This window comes from Chlorocebus sabaeus, chromosome 22 (genome assembly GCF_047675955.1).
Source record: "Chlorocebus sabaeus isolate Y175 chromosome 22, mChlSab1.0.hap1, whole genome shotgun sequence".
Taxonomy (NCBI): Eukaryota; Metazoa; Chordata; class Mammalia; order Primates; family Cercopithecidae; genus Chlorocebus; species Chlorocebus sabaeus.
This window is the reverse complement of record NC_132925.1, coordinates 53,275,846-53,288,704: the sequence shown is the minus strand read 5'-3', so window position 1 is coordinate 53,288,704 and position 12,859 is coordinate 53,275,846. Positions and strand designations below refer to the sequence as shown.

The window sequence follows — 12,859 nt, the reverse complement described above, 5'->3', positions numbered from 1 at the left end:
AAAAAAAAATGTGGACACTCCTTACAGAGCTCTCCGAATTTCAAGGCCCTTTAGAGTTTCTCCAGCTTGACTGTTCTCAAGCTGCTCTGAGGGGCCTCTGGGGAGTCTGGGGCAAAGAGGGGGAGTCAAGTAGACAGGGCTCTGGGTTCCACCACTCCACTCCAGCTACAGCAGCAAGCTGCTTCTATCTGTCTTATCTAAACTGTTACATAAACCAGTAGTTGTGCTACCGAGAAAAGGGGGAAAGGAGAATGTTTGCAAAATCTCTGATCTTGAGCAATCCCTTTAACAGAGGAGGCCTGCAGAAGTTGAGAGAAGGGTTCAGAGTCACACAGCAAATTCATTCCACAAATATTTTTTACTGTGCCAAACACACAGTAAACAAATATGAGTGCACAAATCCCTGCCCTGAAGACTGGGCCCTTCTCTCCAGGATAACTCTACTGCAGCCTTGAGGGGACACGGAAGGCATTGTCAGCAAGGAGGGGGATGGCCTTCCCCCATGATACATTCCAGCCACATCATCCTGACACCCCAACTATGAGTGAGGCCATATCTCCTGTGCATGCAAAAGGGAACACACATTTGTTCTCTTTAGTGTATTGTCCCTCAACCATCTCGTTTCACTCTTTCTGAAGCTGTGCAATGTGCATGCCTACCATGTGCCAAGCAGTTCTAGCACGTGAGGCTATAAAGCTGAATAAGATGGGGCCTCTGCTCCCATGGATCTTCCAGCCAAACAGGGGAGAGAAAAGCTCTACATAAATGATCACAGTACAGAGTCAGCTCTACACGCTGATAGCTTATCAGCCTTGGAGTCTGGATCAGGGAAAGAAGAGATACATCTAGCTAGGGGAGGAAGCATTGGAATTGGGACTCTCTTCTCTATCCAACTTTCAGGTTAAGAAATTGGATGTTGGAGTCAGGCAGCAGCCCTTGCTTTCAAGCCCAGTGGGCCTCATAACTGTGTGAGCTTGGACTAGGGGTGTAGGTTCCCAGGGCCTCATCTGAAAAATGGGGTGATAATTACAATTCCCACTTCCGAGGGTTGCTGTGGGGATTAAATGAGATAACACAGGTTCAGCTCTTATCCTTGATAAATGTGCCCCTTATTTAAGGACTTATTAAGGACTTATTAAGGGATGAGGTGAAGATGAGACAGAAGCTCTCCAAAGGCTCTACCCAGGCAGGGAGCAGAGAGGGAAAGTAGGCAGCGTGGAAGTGGGTGCTCCACCTGCGGCTGCTAAGAGCCACACACAGGAGGGGTGCTAGGAAGTGCCGCAGGAAAGGGGCAGCAGGGCCAGGAGACAGAGGGACCCCTCCAAGGCCAAACTGAGGACTTGGGTCCCTGTAACTCATTTGTGAGTTCTAAAAGTTTTCTTGTAGATTCCCCAGGATTTTCTACAAACAAGAGTGCTGGGATTACAGGCATGAGCCACCGCACCTGGCCACAACCCAGCTTTATAAGGGTTGTAATTGAGGTCTGTGCAGAGTTCAGCAAAGCTCTGGAGAAGGAAGTGAATTAACCCAGCCCGGTGGGACGGAGGAATGCCTAAAAGGAAGTGACATCAGAACTGGGTTGTAAAGAACTGAATGTCTTGCCAGGGTAACAGGACGGGAACAGGCATTCCCGGCAGGAGAGCAGCGTTTGTAAAGGTATGCGGTGTACACAAGCAGGGCCTGTTTTGAGAGAGTGGAGAATCACAGATGAGGCTGCACAGTAAGGTAACACCAGGTGGAAAAAGATCTGTGTGATGGCTCAAATGTATTGACATATAACTAGCCACTGCCTGGCACCCTGCCTCTATTTCCAGAGTAGACCTGTTTATCTCTTGGGCATTTGTCAAGCTGATTGGAGTAATGAATAAAGAAAAGACGGCACTGGGAAAGCTGAGCTGATTTATATTAGAAATTACATGATACCCTTCAATAAATCAGAAAGATCCAAGAGTGGGTGAGAAGGGAAAAGGGAATTAAAAGGAAACCAAGGCAACCTGAAGTTTTTGAGAGAGAGAAATTTGAGGATGAGCAGCTGGTGCTGTAGCTGGCACTAGGTGGTGACAAATGGGAGAATAAGTTTTTTGTGATGGTGTTGTGTCTGGAATTGGTGGGTTCTTGGTCATACTGACTTCAAGAATGAAGCTGCAGACCCTCGCAATGAGTGTTATAGTTCTTAAAAATGGTGTGTCTTAAGCTTATTCCTTCTGATGTTCCAACGTGTTCGTAGTTTCTTCCTTCTGGTGGGTTCACAGTCTCACTGGCCTCAGGAGTGCAACTGCGGACCTTCACAGTAAGTGTCACAGCTCTGAAGGCAGCACATTGGGAGTTGTTCACTCCTCCCAGTGGGTTCGTGATTTCACAGGCCTCAGGAATTAAGCTACAAAGCTTCACAGTGAGTGTTACAGCTTACAAACACCGTACACACCCTAACAGTGAACAGCAATAAGATTTATTGCAGAGTGAGAAAAACAAAACTCCCACACTGCAGAAAAAGACCACAGCAGGTTGCCGTTGCTGGCTCCAGCAGCCTACTTTTATTCCCTTATCTGACCCCACCCACATCCTGCTGATTGGTCCATTTTACAGAGAGCTGATTGGTCCATTTTTACAGAGTGCTGATTGGTGCATTTACAATCCCTGAGCTAGACACAGAGTGCTGATTGGTGTGTTTACAATCCTTTTAGCTAGACACAGAGCGCTAGAAAAGTTCTCCAAGTTGCCACTAGGTTAGCCAGATACAGAGTACTGATTGGTGTATTTACAAACCTTGAGGTAGACACAGAGTACTGATTGGTGTTTAACAAACCCTGAGCTAGACACATAGTGCTGATTGGTGCGCTTACAATCCCTTAGCTAGACGCAGAATTAAACAGAAAAGTTCTCCAAGTCCCCACTAGGTTAGCTAGATACAGAGTACTGATTGGTGTATTTTTAATCGCGTAGCTAGACATAAAGGTTCTGCAAGTCCCTGCTAGACCCAGGAGCCCAGCTGGGTTCACCTAGTGGATCCCACACAGGGGCTGCAGGTGAAGCTGCCCACCAGTGCTGCACTGTGCACCAGCACTCCTCCGCCCCTGGGCCGTCATGGGACCGGGCGCAGTGGCGCAGTGTGCGGTGCGTGTCAGGGAGGCTCCGACTGCGCAGGAGCCCACGAGTCGGGGGAGGCTCAGGCATGGCGCTGCAGGTCTCGAGCCCTGCCCCGCGGGGCGGAGGCATCTGAGGCCCGGTGAGAATTGCGGCAGTGCTGGGGCACCCGGAACTGACGCTGGCCTGCGAGCGCAGCGCGCATCCCCGGTTCCCGCCCACGCCTCTGCCTCCATACCTCCTCGAAAGCAGAGGGAGCTAGCTGCGGCCTCGGCCAGGACAGAGAGGGGCTCCCACAGTGCCGTGGCGGGCTGAAGGGCTCCTCAAGCGCTGCCAGAGTGGAATCTCAGGCCGAGTAGGTGCCGAGAGCGAAGGCTGCTAACATGTTGTCACCTCTCAGTTTTGCCTATTGGAAAGTCTTCAGTAAAGGTTGAAGTTACTTTTCCATATCATTTTATTTTCTGGATATTGGACTTGAATTTCCTTTTAATGTGATCATGGGGCCGGGCATGGTAACTTAAGCTTGTAATCCCAGCAGCACTTTGGGAGGCCGAGGCGGGTGGATCACTTGAGGTCAGGAGTTTGGAGACCAGCCTGGCCAACATGATGAAACCCCATCTCTACTAAAATTTAAAAAATAGCTGGGCTTTATGGTGGGCGCCTGTAATCCCACCTACTCAGGAGGCTGAAGCATGAGAATCGCTTGAACGTGGGAGGTGGAGGTTGCAGTGAGCCAAGATAGCACAACTGCACTCCAGCCTGGGTGACAGTGAGATTCAGCCTCAAAAAAAACGCACACACACAAAAAGATACCAGAGGTAGACTGGATGCAAAACAGTCCAGGTTTATTTGGGTTGTTATCCTTGTATCACATATGTGGGGTCAGGGGGTTTCTGTATATTCTGACAACAGTGGCCAGCCATTAGAGTTTTGAGTAGGGGGATTGGATTTGTGGTTTTAGAAAGATCATTTGGCTTCTATGTGAAATGGGCCAAAACCAGGAGCAGGAAGACCAGTTAGGGAGCTGTGATAGCGGATGAGAGAAGATGTTGTCAAAGTCCACAGCAGAACAGAACAGGGGTGACCCAACCTGGACATCATCTCTGGTCTTCAGTCACCTGTAGTGCAGAGTTTTGAAGTAGGTCTGAGCATGGGACCGTAGTGGTTGGGAAGGAAATGCCATTTACCTATGATGATGAACATCATCATGGGTGATGAAGATTTTTTCTTTTCCTGAGACAAGTCTTGCTCTGTCACCCAGGCTGGAGTGCAGTGACACGAGCTCGACTCACTGCAGCCTCCATCTCCCAGGTTCAAGCAGTTCTCCTGCCAAGCCAAGGTCACCCAGTAGCTGAGATTATAAGTGCCCGCCACCACGCCTGGCTAATTTTTGTATTTTTAGTAGAGACAGGGATTCACCATGTTGGCCAGACTAGTCTCAAACTCCTGATCTAGGTGATCTGCCCACCTCAGCCTCCCAAAGTGCTGGGATTACAGGCGTGAGCCAACACGCTCGGCCTTACATTTTCTTTATGTAGATACACACCCATAAGGAGGCCTGTCTGAGCTGCACAGGACTTTGGTCTCCACCTGAGCATCATCTCCCTTTCACTTCTGGAGTGCTTGGAGAGATCTAGACAAGACCACTTTCTTTGTGGTTTCTTGACTTGCCCACACCCCCTGGGAACTTCCTCTCTCTGAGAGTAAATAGAGTCTGTCCTTACATAACACTTGCCCGAGGAATCAGCCAGAAGTAAGATTTGCTGTCAGTCACTAGGGAAATGATTGCTGTTGGAGCTGGCCAATTAATCAGCAGGACAGAAAGTTCTTGGATGAACTAGGACAGGCCCCAGCCATCCCTGAGGCATATCAAAAACAAGGGGAGAATTGGGAGTCTTACTCACATTTCCATCTCTAGTGGCTTGGCCTAGCATAATACCTGGTACCACATTATTGTTTAATTAATAGTTCCTGAATGTATTAATGAATTAGCATCACATGAAACTCTGAATGCGGTCATGTTGGGTCAGAACTGTGGTGCGTTAAAGGCAGGATGCATCTACTTACTCATCACTTACTGACCTCCTCCTACCATAATTCGGCTTTGGTTAGGAAAGTGATTCACAATATTGGCTGCATTGGAACTATCTGGAGAGTTTTAAAAATCCAGGCCAGGCAGAGTGGCTCCTACCTATAATCCTAGTGCTTTGGGAGGCCAAGGCAGGAGAATTGCTTGAGGCCAGGAGTTCAAGGTCACAGTGAGCTATGATCTTGCCACTGCACTCCAGCCTGGGCAACAGAACGACAACCTGTCTCCAACAAAAAAATTTTTTTAATCCTGAAACCCAGACACACCCTAGACCAGTTACATCAGAATCCAGTCCAGGAGTGGTGAGTCCTCGGCATCAGTATTTTTTTAAAGCTCTGACTATGATTCCAATGTGCAACCAAGTTTTAAAGCCACTGGGCTAGGTGCTGGAAATATAAGTAAATATCGCAGTGGTCCTGCCCTTGTAGGGATCAAAGTCTAAGTGAAGGACACATGAATTCATTCAATAGGATATAGTGGACCGGCCGTAGTGGCTCACGCCTGTAATTTCAACACTGGGAGACTGAGGTGGGTGGATCACCTCAGGTCAGGAGTTTGAAACCAGCCTGGCCAACATGGCAATACCCCATCTCTACTAAAAAAATACAAAAATTAGCCAGTTGTGGTGGCACGTGCCTGTTGTCCCAGCTACTCGGGAGGCTGAGGCAGGAGAATCGCTTGAACCCAGGAGGTGGAGGTTGCAGTGAGACAAGATCTTGTCACCGCACTCCAGCCTGGGCCACAGAGTGAGATTCGGTCTTAAAAAAAAAAAAAAGAATATAGTGTTAAATGCCTTAATAGAGATATGGAGACAATACTGTAGGAACCCAGAAGAAGAAATGCTTAGATATGGCTAAGGGATACAGGAAAGCTTCAAAAAAGAAGGAACAGTTAAGATGGGCTTTGTAGAATAAATAGAAGTTCATTGATACTTTCTTTCCCTCTGCCTCCCTCCCTTTCTTCCCATCTTGTTTATCAACCTTTCCACCTCTCCTTTGTCCTTTTCATTCTTCTCACATACTTTGTTTCAGGTGGGCTCTGAAATAGACCCATAAAAGACAATAGTAAACATAAATGAAATGCTAATCTGCAAGACACATCCTCTTCCTGGAGAAGAGAATCCTGTGTGTAGAGCCCCCCAAAACTGAAAGAACCTGGGGAGTTTGGGGAGAGCGAGTTCATTTTTGCTGGAGTGCTGTGGTTCAAAATATGAAGGAAATGTCATACCAACAGCCTAAGGAGTTTGAACTTTTCCTTCAAGGCATTTAGAAGCAAAACAATATATGACAAGATTTAAAACAGTGTTTACCACATCTTGGGTGTTACCTGAAGTGACTGTAAATGGTACAGAAATGTACCATTAACTAATATTGACTCACTGATTTTCAAGTCTTACTTGTATATTTAAGTCCTTCTGATTACCTCCAAGAGAGTCTCAATTTGGTGTTGGGATGTTTTTATTATTTATTTATTTACTTTTTTATTTTGAGACAGAGTCTCGCTCTGTCACTCAGGCTGGAGTTTAGTGGCACGATCTCAGCTCACTGCAAGCTTGGCCTCCTGGGTTCACACCATTCTCATACCTCAGCCTCCTGAGTAGTTGAGACTACAGGCGCCTGCCACCACGCCTGGCTAATTTTTTGTATTTTTAATAGAGACGGGGTTTCACCGTGTTAGCGAGGATGGTCTCGATCTCCTGACCTCGTAATCCGCCTGCCTCGGCCTCCCAAAGTGCTGGAATTACAGGTGTGAGCCACCGTGCCCGGCCAGTGATGGGAAGTTTTTAACACTTATCCTTACTCTTGCTAAGGTTTCTCTTTAACAAAGCAAAGCCTTCTTCACAATATCTGAGTAGAATTAAATCACACTGTTTTATTGTCATTTTATTTATGCCTATAGAAAGTTCTATAGATAACAAAAAAAGATAACTGGTTTTTCATATGTGGTAGTGAAATAAACTTCAGCAAAAAGTGGATCCATTTAAATTATATATAAAGTAAATGGTGGTATAGGAAAGACAGATCAGCAAAAATGATAATGGGAATAAGTAACTGAAGGAGAGAAATGTGGATTTAGAAAGATTGCTTGCAGTTGACACGAGTGGGGACTACAGGGGGTGAAATTGGAAGTGGGCTGGCCAGTTAGGGGGCTGTTGCAGTATCCCTGGTGAGAGCAAACTTGAGCTTAGATCAAGGCAGCCTCCAAAGGATGAACAAAAGGAGTAGGCGGCTGGCCTCCAGAAGGCCGGTGACAGACAGGAGACACCAGAGCATGTTCTAGGGAGGTGACACTGACTGAAGTCCACTGGGTAGGTTCAAGGGCAGATGAGAGAGACCAAGTCCCAGGGCCTGACCCCAGGTCTAAGGCAGTGAAAGTACTGGGCATGAAGACAAGAATTTTAAATTCCATTATTGGCTTTGGGTGCCAAGGTGAGCTCATACACAGGAATCAAGGAGCAGGAGGCAGCTTGCTGCTGGATCCTAAACCTGGCTCGGCACCACATTCACCAGGGGAGCTATTAAAAAACACCTAAACCTTAATGTTTACACATTAACTGGAATTGCCTATGCCTTGGGGGAATGGCCGGTAGCCCCTGTGGAAAACAGTTCAAGTCAGCCTTTTCATGTTTCCACTATATCATGGAGGAGATCAAGGGGTCAGACTGTGTAGACCGGTTCCAGGTCATGCAGGAATGCATGCAGAAATACCCAGACGTCTATCCCCAAGAGTCATCGGCGCCAGTCCAGACCTACTGGATCCTACTGAATCGACTAAGCCGGATCCCAGTGTACGATATATTTCACAGTTGCTCTGATAATTCTTATAAACCCAACCTGGATGTAACCACAGTGTAAAAACCCTTGCTACTCAAAGTGAGGTTCGTGGGCCAACAGCATGGGCATTACCTCGGAGCTTGTTAGAGATGCAGAATCTCTGGCCCTACCTCAGACCTCCTGAACCATTTTAACGAGACTCAGAAAATGTATTTGCATATGAAAGTTTAGGAAGCACTGTCCTAGACCAGTGGTTTTTTAAATCCTGGCTGCACACTGGATCACCTGGGGACCTTCAAGCCATAGTGGCTGGGAGTCTGGGAGTGCGGCCAACGTATCGGTAAGAGTTTTTTTACATTAAGCCTTTTAGGAACACTCAGTTGTAGGAAATAACATAGAGCAATCCTACATACACTTTACTCAATTTCCTCCAGTGGTAGCATATTGCAAAACTGTAGTAAAATATCACAACCGACATTGACATAAAGACAATCAAGTACAGAAGAGTTCCATCACCAACGTTGCCTTTCTATAGCCACATCCCCTTTCCTTCTCACCTCCCCCATCCCTAACCCCTGGCAACCACTAATCCGTTCTCCATTTCTATAATTGTGTCATTTCAGGAATGTTATATAAATGTCATACAGTTAGTAACCTTTTGGGACTGCTTTCACTTCACATAATTCTCTGGAGACTCATCCAGGTTGTTGGGAATAGCACTAGTGCATTCCTTTTTACTACTGTGTAGTATTCCACAGTTGGTTTCTCATTCACCTATCAAAGGGTATCTGGTTGTTTCCAGCGTTGAGCTATTATGAATAAAGCTGCTATAAGCATTCATGTTCAGGTTTTTTGTAGGCAAATAAGTTTTAGTTTCTTTGGGATAAATGTCCAGGAGTGCAATTACTCAAGTTTATGGTAGTTACATGTTTAGTATTTTAAGAAACCGCCATACTCTTCCAGAATGGTTGTATCGTTTTACATTCCCACCAGAAATATATGAGTGATACAGTGTCTCTGCAGTCTTCCTCAGCATTTGGTGTTGCCACTGTCTTTTATTTTAGCCATTCTGATGGCTGTGCAGTGATATCTCATTGTGGTTTTGATTTGCACTTTTCTGATGGCTAGTAATATTGAACATCTTTTCACAGGCGGATGGGCCATCTGTATCATCTATTTGATGATGAAATGTTTCCTCATGTCATTTGCCAATTTTCTCATCGGATTGTCTGCTTTTTACTGTGGAGTTTTGAGAGCTCTTTATATATTCTAAATACTAGTCCTTTGTAAGATATGTAGCTGGCAAATATTTTCTCCTTGTCTTTTTATCCTCTTAACAGGGTCTTTCACAGAACAAAATTTTTCCTTTTGATGGGGTCTAATTCATTGTTTTTTCTTTTTGTGGATCATGTTTTTAGTCACAAGTCTAAGAACTTTTAGCTTAGCTGTGGATCCTGAAGACTTCTTCTAATGTGTTTTTCTACAAGTTTTGTAGTTTTACATTTTACATTTAATGGTCTGTGGAGCATTTTGAGTTAATTTTTTGTTCATATGTTTTTTAGACGGAGTCTCGCTCTGTCACCAGGCTGGAGTGAAGAGGTGCGATCTTGGCTCACTGCAATCCCCACCTCCCGGGTTCAAAAGATTCTATATTTTTAGTAGAGACAGGGTTTCACTATGTTGGCCAGGATGGTCTCAATCCCTTAACCTCATGATCTGCCTGCCTCGGCCTCCCCAAGTGCTGGGATTACAGGCATGAGCCACCACCATGCCCAGCCTGAGTTAACTTTTTTATAAGACATAAGGTTTAGGTTGTTCAGTTTTTGCCTATGACGTCCAATTGTGCCAGCACCATTTGTTGAAAATGCTTTAATTTTGCGCCTTTGTCAAAAATCACCTGAGAATATTTGAGTGGTTCTATTTCTATTTCTTGACTCTCTGTTCTATTCTATTGATTTATGTGTCTACTCCTTTGCCAATATCACAAAGTCTTGATTAGTGTAGCTATTAATGTATAGTAGTTTTGAAATTGCGTAGGTTGATTTCTCCCATTTTATTCTCTTTTTCTCAAAATTATTTGAGGAGTTCTAGTTTCTTCACTTTTCCCTATACATTTTAGAAGAGTCTTGTCTATATCTGTAAGACATCTTGCTGATATTTTGATAGGAATTGCATTAAATCTGTATATTAATTTGGGAAGAATTGACATATTTACTCTGTTGAGACTTCCGATCCATAAACACTCTCCATTTATTTACATCTTTGATTTATTTCATCAGCATGTTGTAGTTTTCAGCACAGAGTCCTGTACAAGTTCATCTGAGAATGTGTTGTTTTCCTTTTTTTCCTTGTAGATATTTTCACTGAGTATAAGAGTCTGGGCTGACAGTTCTTTTCTTTCAGCATCTGAAAAATATAATGCCATTTTCTTGTCTCTATGTTTTCTGTGAGAAATCTGCTATCATTCCCATTATGGTAAGGTGTTTTTCTCTGACACTTTCAACACTTTTGTCTTTCATTTTCAGGAGTTTAATTATTATGTGTTTTGGTGTATATTTGGGGGGCTTATCCTGTTTGGTTAACAGCTTCTTGATTCTGTAGAGTTAGGTCTCTTGCCAAATTTGGGACATTTTCAGCCATTGTCTCTCAAAGCACATTGTCATTGCCACTCTTTTTCTCATCTCCTTCTGGGACTGTGATTATATGAATGTTAGATCTTTTGTTATAGTCCCGCAGGACCCTGGAGTTCTGTTTGTTTGTTTATTTGTTTATTAGTCTTTTCCCTCTGCTGTTCAGATTTGGGAATTTCTATTGTTTTATCTTCCAGTTTACTGATTCTTTCCTCTATTCCTGCCTTCTTTAAGCCCATCAATTGGGTTCTTTTTTTTTTTTCAGGTAGAAATTATGTTTCCTTTTAATTGAATACTTAATTCACAATGTTCCCTCTCTTGCTGCTACTCTGGTAATAATTAGGTCCCCACCTCTCAAGAACATTGCACCTGGCCAGACTGAGAGCCAGTGTGAACATGGGCCCCAAACCAGGGCTTTCGGAATAACAAGGAACAGCCAAGCCAGCCTCTCCCTTCACTTAGAAAGGGACTGTGAATGTGAGGGTCCAAATCTTCACCGTCCAAACACAGAAAACCAGGAGCTCAACACCAACATGGAAACCAAACTGTATCAGGAATGAAGTGCAGTACCCCTTCACATACTCAAGGTCAAGATGGGTTTGCAGAAATCGTATCTGACCATCTGGCCTCTGCTAGTAGAGGCCCCACCCCAGCATTTTTAAGAGAAATGTTTTTGTTTCTATTACTTGTATTATTTCCCCAAGGGGTACAAAATCTACCAAAAGGAATATAATGAATCAGAATAAATCAGCTCACTCACAAGAAACCTTCCTGGGTAATGGTTTTTAGTTGCTGAGCTTATTCAGCACATGATTTAAAAGTGACAAAATTCAGGGCAATCTGAAAAGAGAATTCAAAAGTGGCAGCTACAGGTTTAGGTAGGACACACATATATACAACCCCCATTTTTTTTTCAGTGTATATGTCAAGAGGTCAAGACCCCTGATCATCAAAATAAGTTATTTTGTGTATTACAGTGCACAGGACAACAGAGGGAAAGACACTTCCTTGGAAGGTGATAACAAGGCTTTTTGCAAAAGGTCCACTCCAAAAGGACTGGATCCCAGTGCCTTGTGGCCTTCATTAACTTGACCCCTCCTCTTCTTTGGTTGCAGTGGCTTCAGTGGGAGCTGTTTCTTCTGCTTGTTCTGCTGGCTGCTTCTTTTCTTCCTCTTCCTCATCCTCATCCTCTTGGGGATAGAGGTCTGGGTATTTCTGCATGCATTCCTGCATGGCCCGGAACCGGTCCACACAGTCTGACCCCTTGATCTCCTCCATGCTATAGTGGAAGCAGGAAAAGGCTGACTTGAACTGTTCCCCACAGGGGCCACTGGCCATTCGCCCAAGGCATGGGCAGTTCCAGTTAATGTCTCCATTGGCAGTATCTATCCATGCTCCTCGTATGGATCATTGGGTTCATCAGCCACCGATTCTGCATTGCTTGGAGTTTCCTGGTCTTCTTTGGTTACAAATATGGTTTGATCCTTCCCTTCCTGCCAGCAGTAGGACATGGCTGCAGCCCAGCCCTGAGACCTTGCAGAAGCGGCAGCAGCTGCAGCTTCACGCCATGACCTCCCTCTCCTCAGGCAGGGCGGGCACCTCTGGATTCTTATTTCAACTATTATTTCCATTCTAAATTTCCATTGGTTCTTCTTTATATTTTCTATTTCTTTGCTGAGACTTTATTTTTTTAATTTGTCTCAAGTGTGTTCACATTTGCATGTTGAAGCATTTTTATGATGATTACTTTAAATGTTTTGTCAGATAATTCTAACACTTCTGTCGTCATGGTATCTATTAATTGCTTTATTTATTCATTTTTAAATTTATCTTTATTTTTATTTTATTTATTTATTTTTTAAAGACAGAGTCTTGCTCTGTTTCCCAGGCTGGAATAGAGTGGCATGATCATAGCTCACTGCAGCCTCAAACTCCTGGTTCAAGCAATCCTGCTGCCTTAGCCTCCCAAGTAGCAGGGACTACAGATGCACATCACCATGCCTGGTTAATTTTTTAAAAAATTTTTGTATAGATGAGGTCTTGTTATGTTCCCCAGGTTGCTCTCAAATTCCTGCGCTGAAGGGATTCTCCTGCCTCAGACTTCCAAAGTATGATTGCTTTTTTTTCTCTCTTTGAGATGGAGCCTCACTCTGTCGCCTGACTGCAAGCTCTGCCTCCCAGGTTCACACCATTCTCCTGCCTCAGCCTCCTGAGTAGCTGGGACTACAGGTGCCCACCACCACGCCCAGCTAATTTTTTTGTATTTTTAGTAGAGATGGGGT

At 44.7% G+C, this 12,859-nt stretch overlaps 1 pseudogene; it reads right to left on the bottom strand.

Annotated features, from left to right (window-relative positions):
* Positions 1 to 10,270: 10,270 nt before the first annotated feature.
* LOC119625639 (mitochondrial intermembrane space import and assembly protein 40 pseudogene) lies at positions 10,271 to 12,270 on the bottom strand (annotated as a pseudogene).
* Between the last annotated feature and the right edge of the window lie 589 nt (positions 12,271 to 12,859).